We start from the raw sequence: 14,257 nt of genomic DNA, 5'->3' as shown, positions 1-14,257 counted from the left end.
CCAGTGTAATCCTGGTTTCTGGCGCAAAGGCATCACTTAAAAGAGTGCAGAGTTATCCATTCCACAGCTCTCATGCGGTTGCAAATCTCTGTCCTGAAGACACTGGATGGTTTCTTTAAAGCTGCATCTTCTCTCTGGAGTAACCACCTGAGGGCAACATCACAGATGCAACGGGACACACAGGGTTCCTGTGCCTGGAATATTGCGCTCACTTTGAGTAACCCCATTACCAGAAAAATTGTGATGACTGGGAAACAGCTCAAAGAACAGCAACAAAGATGATTAGGAGGCTGGAGCTACTATACAGAAAAAACGTTACAAAAGCAAAATCTAGTTTGCCTAAGGGATGACTGACTAGGAGCAGGATCCTGGCCTTCAAATGTTTGAGGAGTGAAGAGAAATTATGTAGCGTAATAAAGGGAGATAGAACTACCAGTAACTGGTGGAAATGAGGCAAGGAAAATGTGCCTGCTCTTCCTCTTACATTTTTCCTACGGGTGAGATACTGGGTTGTGAATTGGAAGTATTCATATTCTGACTCTCTAATGAAAGATCAGGGTGAGGACAGTGCGGGCCAGGAGCACAGACCCTTGGTCATGGAGATCAGCTCACAGTCTACGTGACAGGCAGGAGATGACTAGTGAGTAAAGCAGACCACTGTTGGGTGGGCAGGAAGATAGGGATACCACGAAGTAAGAAATGATTTACAAAAGAGAAGTCATTCCTTCAAGAAAGTCCAAGAAATCCAAGCTGTTCTCCCCCATCCACAACTTTCAAAATACATATGGCCCCAAGAAGGATCTTTCTTCTTTGCCAGCCTGCGACGTATTTGTGGGGGTGCTCTAGAGCAATACTGATTTCAGGACAGGGATACTTCACCTTCTCATGCCTTTCCAAGGAGGCAGGTGTTGGGGCCCTTGATCAGGCATGACAGTGGTTGGAGGCAGCCAGTGGGACACATCACCATATGCTCTGATTCTGGACAATTATTTTTCTGGTGGAGAGGGTAGTGGAGGCATCCTGCCCTGTGCAAACGCTGAGCTGGTGCTTAGAACACGGAGTGGAAGGGAGTGCTGAATTTATAGTACCGATGTGAAATGCCACCTACGTGTGCAGAGAGGTCTAGAGAGGAGACAGGAGTCCTGCCTGCCCTGCAGTCCGGGTTTGGCTTCTTCACTGCATGGGTCTGTGTACCATAGCACAGCACTGGCAGAGCCTCATGGCAGTGGCTGATGAGGTGTCCAGGTGAACCAGGAGCAAGCTGTGGGCTGGAAGGGCTTTGCTGGAGGGACCCAAGGGGACTGGGAACTGGGCACTGTGCAGCGTGCACACAGCTGAGCACCTCCAATGGTCCACAGGATGGCCATGATGGAAGTCGTCCAGCCTGGTCCCTCCTCGGGGCAAGCAGCCCTCCCCAGCTGCCTGACCAGGTGGGAGGGAGGCACAAGGAGTCACAGCAAGGGGCTGAGAGGGATAAGGCAGGGTGAGCTGGATGCACTGGGCAAGCTAGCAGAGCTGTGACACTGCAAGCCCTGGTGCTGCCTGAGCCTCTTCAAAGAGCGGCTTTAGCAACCTGAGAACATACATAGTCGGCAGGATCATGCTGTGCCAGGGCTGAAGGCAGAGCTAAGCTGCAGAGCTAAAGCTGTGGCACTTGGGCATAGGTTAGTATCCGTTCTTTGCTCGGGAAGGGAAAAGCTTAACGCGGTGTTCAGGGGGAGGGGAGGCTCTGGGTGTTCCTGTAAGCACAACGCGAGGAAATGGTGCTAAGACAGAGGCATGACCCATCATTTGGTAGGAGGTGCCAGCCTGCCCAGGTTAGCAGTGCTCAGTAAAGCAAGTGTGACAAACCAGGGCAGTACAGGGGTGGCACCTCCTGTCTGCTCGTCCAAGCCCAGCCCGTACTTCTGCCATATCCTTCTCCCGTGTGGCACCAAGTGGGTGTTTTTGTGCAGGTTTTGCAGTTGCTAACTCTTACCGCACCAGCTTTCCTGCTCTGTTCCCCTCTCAGTATCCCTTGCTGGTGAGGTCTGAGGGACACTGATATAGCTGAGAGACATCTCTTCCCCTACTTTTCCCTCTGCCAGCTGTCAATCACCCACCTGGCACTCAAATTCAAACCTCCCCATATCAGGCTCTCCTTTTCTTCCCTTTCTGTCCCTCCATCTACCTCCTTTAGCCAGTGATGGGACCACACCAGGCCCTGGAACATGCCAGCATGAAAATGAGCTTTTTGTGCAGAGCTCCCTGCGTGGGTTTGGGTTTCATTTGCTTAAAAAGCACAGAGCCAAAAACTTCAGGGTGATCTGGGGCCACTGGAGAGCCCTGGAAAAGGAGCAGTTCTGGACCTGTCCAGCATGTGGAGTGCCCTGTTATACATCAGGACTTTGCAGAAGGATCCACAAGATGTTTCTTATTTAAAATGCAATTGGAGAAGGGAATGCTACACCAGCAGACTCATCAAGCTCCAAGTCATTGGGATGCCAGCTGCAGTGTGGTCTAACAAGCTTGCTCAAGCCCCTGACTAGACTTGACTGGCCTTCCTGAAGTCTGTCTTGCTGTTACTTCATCCTTGTTAAGAGTTTAAATACAGTTGCTACGCTGCAGTTAAACACTGATGCTGTGGTAGGCATGCCCTAAGTGTGATGGAGCCTGAAAATTTGGGAAGCAAACCAAGCTCAAGTAACTACTCCAAACGGAAAGCAATAAAAGACAGCAACTCCTCCTTCCCTTCACAGATCCCCTACTTAAGAAAGAAAATCCTAATTCTTCTAACAGTCCCATTATAGGACTGAACTGCACCAATGATGACAGGCCTTTAAAAAAAAAAAAAAAAAAAAAGATTGGCAAATCTATTGTCTCCTCTTAGAAGGCTTATTTGTAAATATGGCTAACCAGATCCTTTTCCTACAGTCTGCAGCAATATTTTTCCCTGAGATCGAGGAGTTAACACTCAAATACATCAGCCTATCTCAGACCCTGGAGGCAGACTAATGCACCATCTCTGCTAGAGCATTATCCCTACCATCCACTGTTTTCAGGTTCCTGTTAAAGATTAAGGATCAAAGAGCAAACAGCTTTTGCTTTGACTAATTCTGATTCAAGCCTGGATCTCTGTTTAAGCAAAAGCAAACCAAGCAAGTGTTCATTTGTTTTGAGAACCACTGGTTCCCAGGAAAGAGGACAAATTTCTCTTTCTGTCTTCTGGGTAGTTGGTGCGGGCAGCTCTGTGCCTCAAAGGCTTTCCTGCCTCCATGGCACAGCAGCTGGGAGCCGGCGGAGCACATAAACCCGTAAGACAGGTCCCTATCCTGCAAAGTGAGAAGATGTTAGGAAAAAAAAAAAAGTGATTTTCCAATAGAGGGCACTAACTCATGGCTTTTGTGGCAACATAAAGCCCTATCTGTTCTTTACCAGCACCCTCTGCAGGCTCCCAAACGGGGTATGTCTGAGTTGAGGATGAGAAGGGGAAAGGAGACCAGTACTGAAGTGCTTATGGCGCCGTGTTGGTTTCTAGTATCTTCTACTCATAGGTTCCACTGTTGCAAAGCAACATACAAAGGGTATCTGGCAATGCATTCAAGTACCTGACCTGTGCAGTGACATGAAGAGGGAGATACAAACTATTTTGTTATGGAAGACATGGCAGAGGCTTCCCTAGCTGGAGGGGAAGTCACTGCTAGGAGACTGTTTTGTTTTTTCCTGGCAGTTCCTTCCTGGCTTTGTAGGGTCCTTGCCCATAGGCTGTTTTCCTGGGAGAAGCAGTCAGTGAGGTTCGTTTGATTTCATCACATCCTGTTTTCAGGGCTTCTGGAAAATAAAGCTGTTGTGAGGCTGAAAGAAAAAAAAGGAAAAACAAGCTGTCTTTTTCATTCCCCAGCAGCTTCCAGATGGGATTTCTTCAAGAGGATATTCAGGACAATCTCCATTGAAAATAGATAGGATAGCACAAACCAGATTTTTGTTCCAAGTCTTTAGTTCTCTGGTTTTCCTGTTCCAAAACAATGTCCTTAGCATTTAGGTGGTTATTGCACCTCCTGTAAGTTGTTAGATTTAGGCAAGTCACAGCAGACTTCTGCCGAACCAGTTCTTACAGGGTAGGAATGTGTGCCTTGATGTTCTTACTACTGAGGGACCAGGGGGGCTGCCTTGGTGGGTACGAAGTCTACGGATGTTTACAAGGTAGGATTTCTACAGCATACAAGGGAGCTAGTCATCAGCCAAGGTTACTTCTGGCTTAAGCAATCAGTTCAATGGACTTTAGCACTGTTATAGAACTGTAACCTGAAGTCCTCTGGGAGTTTGAACCATGCTGTTGTGCTCTCACAACAAGTAATTTGTGAGGCATCTCTCCCCTTAGGAGTCCGTATTAGTCAGTAACGTGAAGCAGCTGTGAGCTCTCTGTGGGAGAGAGGTACTCCCAATGGCCAGAACCTAGGTCATACTCTCATCAACTCCCATGATGTTATCTCACAGCTTTTCAACAAAGCATGTAGCCACCTCTTGACCACTTTAACTTTCTCATCAAGTTCATATTGTAGATTTATAATTTTGTTTCTCCACACAAAACATCCAGCATCATACCCAAATTTACCACAACTCTTTTACTGCCATTTATGCTACTGCCGTCCCATTGGCTCCTCATTTGCACTCCACAGATGAAATCCTGTTCCAGCAAAATCAATGAAAGCTTTGCTACTGACTTCTGCCAGACCTAGCTTTCAACTGGTAGCCTCTGGCTGTCACAAAACCTGTATCTTAACCCAGATACTGTTTCTGATTTCAGATATTTTCACAGCACAATTCTTCTAACCATTCAGCAATACACACATCTAACAGCCCACTTGAGCTCCTATTTCTGCTTACATCAAGTAGATAATGTTTTGAAATAGGCTGCAGCTTTCACCTACCCTCAGCCAAGTTCATACAGCTGTGGCCCATCAGTTCAAAGATAAATGAACTCAAGCTGCCAAGATGTGATTCTGGGTTAACAGGGGCAAAAATAAAGCTATGGCCAAATGAGAAGGAAACATTAAGTCGTTTCGTATTTTGAAACTGATTAGGCTTTTGTACAGAGAGACCCACTTAAGTCCTAGAACTAGGCATCCAGATCAGTCAGTACTGGCCCAAACAGCTCTCTCTCTCTCGCCAAATAATTACACCTTAACTCATCCCTGCTGGTAGTGTAAAAGTAGCTGTAAAACAAATGGTGCTTGAAGTTGCCTCGTGGTGGTTCTCTGGGAAAGGAAATTTGGTTCACAAGCACCACCGTAGCCCAAGTCTGCATGTCCCAGGTGCTCAGAAGTTGGCAACAGCCCATCCCACAGCGATTCTACTGTGCCAGGCCAAGCTTTGCAATGTGTTGTTATTAGTCTGAGGTGAACCGTAAGACACACTATGGCTGTCTAAACCAGTAGTCCACCACAACACCCACTCCCCTGCCCTCAGTCCCAGTTTTCTTTTGAATGGAAAGCTGGAAGCATGGCAGGGAAGAGAAGGCAGACCATTACACATCCAGGCTGCATCCTGTCAAGCAACCAGGATGTGACTGCAGTGCGCATCTGGGCCTCTGAGCTGGAAAACGGTCCCACGACTCACAGTTCCGGTGTGCCTCTGTGCCTCAAAGGTTGCTGTGAGCGTGAAATTGCCCTGTGGCTGGCTATAAAGCCCGAACAGCTGACTGTGTGAGACCCACCCCATTTTCCATTGGCACAGTGCTGTGCTGCTGCATTGACAAACTCACGGTGGGGGCTTGGGCATGTGATTTCTCCTATTGTTGTTGAGGAAACTTCCCTAGTTCAGACCTACAATGACCTCCAGCCCTTGCTGGCCAAGCTCAAGGTTACTGTGTTGCAGGAAATTCAGAGGTAGAGGCCAGCAGAACTAAAGGCACATCTAACAGCAGGAAAGCAAACTGGTAGTCATTATGATGTGTGACACCACTTGTATTCTCATACAGACTGAAGGCCACAAGTGAGACTGGGGGGAGGATTAATTCTCCTAGGTGCTGAACAAACCCGGAGTGACCCTCCACCCTTGCAGTTTACAGGTGTAAACCAGGCTTATGTAAAGGAAAATTTCTAAAGTTGCAGCATTTACTTGCTCGCATTTTTTGCTCTGAATACTTTCACTTACTTAAAGACCAGAAAACTTGAAAAGAGATCAAACCAAGAAAGGCTGGAGTCTGCAAGGAGCTGTGTGGCTCAAGCCTACAAATTATGATTTTATAGAGTTAATCTGGTTTTGGGAGTGATGCAGACAATTATAAACAAATCAAGGCAAGAAGGAGAGAGGTAGGAAATAAATGTCAAAAGATCGTAACTTATTAAGAGAAGTCTTCATGCATGCCCATGAAACCACAGACTGCATTCTCTCTTTAGATCAAGTAGGAGTCTCTAAGCAGACAAGAAAGAAAAATTTCTCCTACCGGAGCTCTGTCAATAAAGGTTCAGCTGATTAAAACAATTGCCCAACACAGAGGATAAAATAAATTTGACAGGGTGGTCTATTACTTCTTTCAGTGACAACCCTTCTCCTCTCAGTTACAAATAATTACTTAGCTTTTCATTAGCTATGTTGGAGGCACGCATCCATTTAGTATTTGGAATTTTTCACATATAATTCCCTTCTGAATGATCAGTGTGTGTTTAAGATTTTACTAAAGGAATAGGGACAAATTCTGCTCTTTGAAAATTTGATGTAAATCTGAAGTATCTGCCCTAATATAGACTTACACTTGTCGTTAAATCAGAGTAAATGAGAGGACACTTTGGCCTCGTGATACCTAGCACAGGGCCAGGAAGATAATACAAGAAAGGGTTACTTTCTAACTGCTTGTAAGATTTAAGTCAGACAAATACATGATAATAGTAAGTCTTTGTTTCTGAAAGGAGATATTCAGTCTACCCAAAGCACCATCCGAGTCATTAAAGGATTCCCAGGTGCCAGTATTTGGAAAGGGTATTAGCTATTCAAACAGTTTAGGCAGAGGTCTCTGCTGTTCTCTCTCCTGGGTCATCTCAGATGTCCTCAATCTCTGCCCAGAACTGAGTACAGGCAGCAAAGAAAGGCTGGAAATTTCAGAGGAGTAACATTTTCTCCAGAACTAGACAGAACATATTTTTCAGTCTTGCGGTAAAAAGGAGGAAACCCCTCCTTTATTAGCGCTAAGCAACTCCAAGGCTGGCAGGGTGAGGGCCATACAGTGCATGTGGAGGGACAGACTCTGCAGCAGATGCTGTGCAGGGAGCCCTCTTTTCCTCCCCTTTTCAGATATAATTTACCTGGTTCCACTCCATTACTGGGAAAAGAAACCACATGAAAGTATCAGCATGATGCAGCTGGGTTGCTCAAACAAAGCAATTCAGCAGCAGATTGGAGGAGTGAATCCACACAAAGGCAAAAGGCTTGCTGAGGAGATGCCTGAGCTCCGCTGACAAAAGTCAGTGCCTCAGAGACAGGGATGCAAACACAGCAGAGGTCTCTGCGTGTTTGATGCTTGGAGGGTGCAGACAGACATCTGAAGCCACCCACCCCACCTCAGCTGGTGTCTGGCTCCTGCACATTTTAAAAGATTAATAGTTCTAAGCAGGTGCCTGAGACTGAGCAGAAATTTCAGACTGGGAACTATTTTCCTGAGGAGGAAAAAAAAAAAGGTGTTGGAAATGGCAATTGCTATAGAAAGTGACATGAAAAAAGGCCAGTGGTCTCTGACTATCTGGCAAAGGGAGGGATGCAGATATCTCCAACGGGAATAACCTCTGCCTAGATAAAAGCAAAGCTAACTAGAAGGAGCATGTTTTCTGAAAACGTCATCTTTAATTAATGAGATCTGCCTTGTTGATTACTCTGATCCCAGAGCTCCCCTGGATTCGCTTCCTTACTTCTGCTCTGGGCTCTCAGGCAGTAGGCCAGAAACACTTATCCCATCATCAGCTTGCTGCATGCTTTTCTCACGCATCACCCAGGTCTTTGTTGCCCCTGTGCTTAAATGGTTTACAGAGGTTCTGCCTGGAGCCATCTGCAAGCTGCAAACTTGTTGGGCTTTCTTCCAAGGACAAGTTGACTCAACCTTGTTATACCAAGACTGTGCTTACTGATGGCTGCCGATTCATTCCTCTCTGTCATATGTAATCTTGGTCATGGCTCTGAAAAACCTAAATCGTTCAGGTCCCTGCCACTATAAGACATGCTCTTCCACCATTTTGCCGTAGCAACTTCAGCTTGTAGAGACAAGATGAGTGTCAGCCATAAAAACTGAACTTGCAAAGACCAGGGATCATTGTCAGCAAGCTGCTTCCAGGGAATCACTAAAACAATTTGGCAGTATTTCATGCAGTGCCTGTCCTTGCTTAGGCTGTCTAAGAACCCCTTTATTATATTGGAGTATATATTTGTGTATATATTAACTGCTAGTGCCAAGACACTAGGATGATGGGCAGCCTGAAATGCGGCTAATACCTATACCAATGCATTAAATCCTCCTGAAGCCTAATCACAGCCAGGACTACACTTACGTAGCAGTTTCTCACCGTCCTGTTTTGTCTTTCCCAGGGTTCCTCAACAGCATCCTCCTACTCAGACTGCTGGCAGTTTGACTGGCAGTATGGTGGCTGCAAGGTCAGAGGGCTGCATCTCACCCCTCTGGGTACCTGAAAAACACAAAGACAGACGTGTGTGTTCAGCTGCCAGCTGGAAGAATCACAGCTGCTCATGTGATGCCTGGGCAAGATGATATAATCAGCACATTAGTACTTCTTACCCCAGTAAACTCTTTGCCTGTCCCCTGTGCCAAGAGCAGTCAGGAAGACAGAGGCTATTAGGGGAGTGATGAAAAATACAAAATGAACCTTAAAGACATAGAAAACTTCATGTCACAAAATGACAAAGCTCTTTGGCTCTTGTGCCTTCTTCCTGAGTAGGGCAGTATAACACATAATGTCTGCCCCGGATTACGCCAAAGAGAATCTCCAGGGAAGACTTGTCACAGTCATCCCACAGATTCCTCTTTTATCTCAGCACAGCTGTTCCCATCCTGACCTACTAGCCTGATTTCTTGCTGCCTTCTTACTGAGAATGCTACTGCAGGGATTCGATTCCAGATGTGGAGGAACCCAGCCCACAGCACACGTTGTACCTTCACCCCTTCCTTTCCGAGTCTCCCAGTGACTGCACACAGCTAGCTCCGGTCTCAGTAATGGAGACACTGGCACTGGTCCCAGACAAGCCAAAAGACCCACATTCTTTGGACAGCTTGCAGTAAAGTATTCCCAGAGTTTTGCTGTATTCAGTACGATCTCCAAACCAGAGGAAAGCGTCTATATTATACCAGGTAGGGACACCCCTGGTCCCTTCCATTCCTGTTAAACTGTTACTTGGCTGCAGTTCCTTACTTCATGCTCAGCACAGCTCAAGGCTTCATTTTGCAGCTCTTGAAGTTTGTCCAACTGTTCGTCACCCACAACCTCCTCCCCTTCTGTCAAGCAGCCACCTATCATGCCTTTCTTATTGAGAAAAACTGTACTTTTCTTTCTTGTTTCCTATCTTTTACTATCCTTACACAGTAATGACTTACACGCAGGAAAATGATTCAAAACCACACTGTTTCTGAAGCCAGACAGTCCGAACTTTTGAGATAACTGGAAGGAAAACCAGACCTTATATTCAACACACCTGGGAGGAATAACCCCAATCTATTTCTTGGTGCATCAGAACCAACTGCAGCCTGTCCCCACCACACTGAAGTGACCTGGATGATGGATACCAGTATAACTCGTGAGCAGTGTCAGTCTAATGGGTGCCCAGGACAGTGAAACAGTTTGTCCTGCAAGAGTATTTTGAGGGTAGCCTTCTTAATCTGTACCAGCAGAAATGCTGACATGGATTAATAACTATTTTTCTTTCTCTTGAGATCAGTATACTACAGAATGCAAAGGAAGGTGAGCTAGCTTCCTCCTAAATCACTGAAAGTTTTTTCAAATGTTTTATAAAGCTGTGCAAGCATACAGGAGTCACTGTGCACTCAGCATTAACTTACAGGTACTTCAGGATTTTTAACTCTGATGCTGTAAACAGTTCTGTGAGCTTCATTCAGTACCTTGCTCAAGATGAGCGGAAGGGAACCTGAGTTTGATTTCTCACCCAAAATGATGCCAGCTCTAAATGAGTGGAGCTGGGAGGAGCTAAAGCTGTTTGGCACACAGGTACACACACGTTCTGTGCAAAGGCAGGAGAGCTCAGTCCTCTGACTGGAGCTGCTGGGCATTGCTGGAGCATGGCACCTTCCCTCCCTGAAGCAGGTGTCCACGCAAAGCCGCCTAGCCAGCAGCCGGCTGAATGATGCCTGGTGCCTCTCTCCCCTCCTGGCTGCCCGAGTGCTGCTCCAGCCTGGGATGGCAACGGATGGGAGAAACTGCTTTCAAACTGTTTAATAGCAGTGATGGTAACCTCTGACCTTAGTGAATAGCAGCGCTTTTGACCTTTCATTTGTTAAATAATGCAACCACTTACTTCCCGATCCTTATCAGTGTTCAGTAATTGGGGTCAAGACAAAGCAAAGCAGAGTACAGTTACCCACCAGACTTCACTGAACCAGGAAGAATTTCCTTAAGCTATAGATTTCCTTTTTGATAATCTTCAATCAGGACTGGCAAAAACTAGACACTGGGTGGCTTAGAAGATCCATAACAGGCTAAAGAGCCTCTCAGCTGTTAGCATCTGGTTTGAATCCAGCTGTGGTTGACAGTGGCAGAAATTCACTTCAGATCTCAGGTTGACTCTGACTGGTTTGCAGTTCTGTTTACTAGCCAGAGAGCCATAGCATATTAACATGTGATTCTAGAGACATCAGTGATTAAATGAGCTCACAAAGCCTGAAAATGCCTATTCCCATAGAGAGAATCAGACTATGGCACAGCGGTAGGTGACAGCATGGACAAAAAGTTTGCAGTCACTCCTACATGTTCTGCCTGATTCATGTCTAGGAGAGGTGGTTAATCTTCAGGAATCTGAGTCGCTTTTTGTGTGGCGTACATAAAACTAATGGGTCAGATTGTGTGCTGCACAGCTCCTTAAAGATTTCACGTGACAGATCAGCAGGTGACGATTGTTACAGGCAGCAGTTCCAGGATCACTGTTTTCCTTAGAAATGAACAGGAAACATATGAAAAAGAAACCCAAGAATTTATGATGTGACAATGGATTTAAATGTAAGTGCATACACATACATTTATTTATATAATGCACACATATAAAAGCTTCAACTTCCTGAAGATGTCAAACAAATTCTGTTTGTTTAAACAGCCACACAATCTCATTATTTATTGCATTTTGTACTAAGTCAGATTGCAAGGGCAGGAACTGTTTCATGGCTGTCTGTATGGGATTCAGCAAAATGAGCTCCCAAAGAGTGACTTGCACAAAGAGTGAAAGCACAAAGAGTGCTGTCGTTTATAAACGAGCCAATTGATTATAGATGTACACGAGCTAGGTAAGAACTGTAAAAAAGGCACTGCAAGTAATGAGATTCAGAGGTTTGGATTTTTTTAATTTTTTTTTTTTTTTTTGCTGCCGTTCATGTAACAAATGAGGAAGGTGGAGCCCTTTGTGGTATCCTTTGTGGTGTAATTGTATGCCCTCCTGCTTTTGGACGTACATTTGGATTTGGGCCTCTTGAAATGGAGGCCATTGACCTAGGCAGGGCAGCCACCCCTAACCGCATTCCGAGCGGGCTGCTGCCCCTCAGGGCCGGGGCTGGCTCCCCACAGGCCCGGCACAGCCTGCCCTGCCTGCCCAGGCTCTCCAGGGCCCTGCTTTCTCCGCCATTCCCCGAAGCCCGCGGTGCCCCAGGCCTGCGCACGGCCTCCGGGCCGCGGCCACCCCACTCCCCTCAGCCCCGCACCGCGCGGGAACGGCCACCGCCTCGTGCCAGGCACTGAGGCACACCGGCCCCGCGCGGCTCCCGGCCCGCCCAGGCCCTCAGCCCCGGCACACCGGCCGCCTGCGCCCGCCGGCGCCACCGGGAAGGTGGGACCCGCCATTGCCGTGCATAGTTTATGTCAGCGGTTAGCACTTATAGCTGCAGTGAGTTCTCTAGATATAGGGTGTAACCAAATGGGCACAGAGGGTTGGTCTCAACTCAGTGCCCATTGCTCATCTAGGACTGCAGTTAGCATGGCGTGCAATGCACATCATTGATGACTGATGTCACCCATTTCCGGCAAGTCTTTGGTCTTCTGTGGAGTCCACTGAAGAAAGACTGTGATTCTTTCCTATGTTGTGGGCATTAGAGAAACGATATGATACTCTATGGTGTGACGAACGTTAGCCTAGCTCACTCTGTTAATGGTCATCAATGGCTGTTTGCAGGTCTTTCTTTGATGGAGGCAAAAAAGTTAAGTTCCTATTTCCATTTCACTGAGCCTGTTAACCTGAAGAATAAAACCCTGCTGGAAAAGGCTGACCTCGACCCATCCACTGACTTTCTAGACTCTCTGGAGCGTGATATCCCACAAGGTAAAGGTAGAAGAATCGACAGATGCAATGAAAGGGAAGGCAGCCTTGAGTAGTCTGGGAAATGCTGAGGTGACAGGATGCAGGTTACTATGGAGTTTGGTATGCTTGTGAGGAGCTCCTGCAAATCTGTAAAGGAATTGTATCCTTTACTAACTGTTGTACTTAGTTCCCTTCTTTAGCAAATCTAAATGCTTACAGTGGTAGATGTAAGTGTACCAGAGCTGTTACATCCTCACAACAGATCTGACCACATCAGCAGTTAATAACCCCTCTGCCTGAGTGGCGTATTGTCTCTTGGCTTGGGTAAAGCCTGTGACAGCTGGTGTCCCTGTGGGGAGAGATAACTCCGCCAGTGATAGAGGGAATTTATGTGGTTTGAAGTATTGAAGAGACCTCTTGTCTCACCCGGTATTGCTGCTCTTTATCTAAATGGGCTCTCATTAACACTAAGCTGGTATCTCTGAGAGGCTGAATTCAAATGTTCCTTTGATAAACTGTGTTAGATGCTGCAGTGTGGAATAATCTGTATTCTAGTGGGATTACACTGGAAGCAGAAAGGAAGATGTGCCTACTGGAATGTATTTTCAGTTCACATCTCTATTGTTCTGCTGGACAACTGTTAAGTATATTTAAAGCTTCTTCCCCTGGCAGGCTATTTCTCTAAAGAGATGGGCATGATTTTTATTTGCTTCTAACTACCTTTTGCTGATTTGTTGCATTTTTTTGGATTGGGCCAAGTGTTTTCATGGCCTGCTGTCTAGAAAGAACAGAAAGAAAGCTTCTTGGGTCATAGTCAGAACTTAAGTTTGCTATTTTATTCCTATCCTAGAGTAGCAGGATAGGATAGTAGGTGACCTGTGCCTGATGGATTTGGCTGGAAGGACAGTGAATTACCAGTGCTCTGACTTTCAGACTTTACGTGTGTGTGATTAGACAAGATATATATATATCTTGTCCAATCTTTCCTTTGACCGAGAAGGAACCTAGTGAGCTCCTGCCTGAATTCTGAACATTTCTGACTGTTCAGAGCATAAACAGTGCTAAAATGTAAACCATTGTTCAACTTACTGGGAGTGTCCTTGCTGCAGTCGTTTTACAAAGGTGTAGTCTGGAGGGACTGCACATTTTTATGTATGCTGGCCCATTGAGCTGGCCCTTTTGACTCAAAAAGGAGTATTGCAAGGGAGATTAGGTCCTAGATACCTCCTAAGAAAATTTTAGCTGCAGTTTTGTATGGTAGTTCAGGCATTGCTACTGTTTGCATTCCCTGCCCACCCTTTTTTTCCTAGGGTTTGTGGTAAGGAGACTTTTTAATTTTGTGAGGCCTGAAACCATAGAGCCACTGCAACAGGCGATAAATCTGGGGTGCTTTCTATGTTTCCACTAGAAAACAGGCACCAAGGGCTAAGAGCCTGGAGACTAATTTGCATCACAGAGCTGGTTTTAGCCCCCTTAGGCTGTGATGAAGAATGGCACCTTTGAAAGATTACAGATACAATTCTGCAGTGTTTCACATCTAGTTCAAGGGACCAGGCAACTGGCAGGTCATGCTGTGTGTTAGACATGAAGATGGCGGTTTTATTGAAGTCTTTAAATCAAATTTGACTTGTAGTCAAATTTTACACAGTGGCAGATAGAAAGTGAGGCTCAGCTGTGCCACTGTCGTGTTTGTCTTCCTGTCGCAACCTGCGGTCTGAGTAAGTGTGAACCTTTGCCCCGTTCCTGGGAGGTTGTTGCTGTTAGT

The sequence above is a fragment of the Falco punctatus genome, assembly GCF_963210335.1.
Source record: "Falco punctatus genome assembly, contig: scaffold_28, whole genome shotgun sequence".
In the NCBI taxonomy this organism is placed as follows: domain Eukaryota; kingdom Metazoa; phylum Chordata; class Aves; order Falconiformes; family Falconidae; genus Falco; species Falco punctatus.
Note: the sequence above shows the minus strand (reverse complement) of the source record.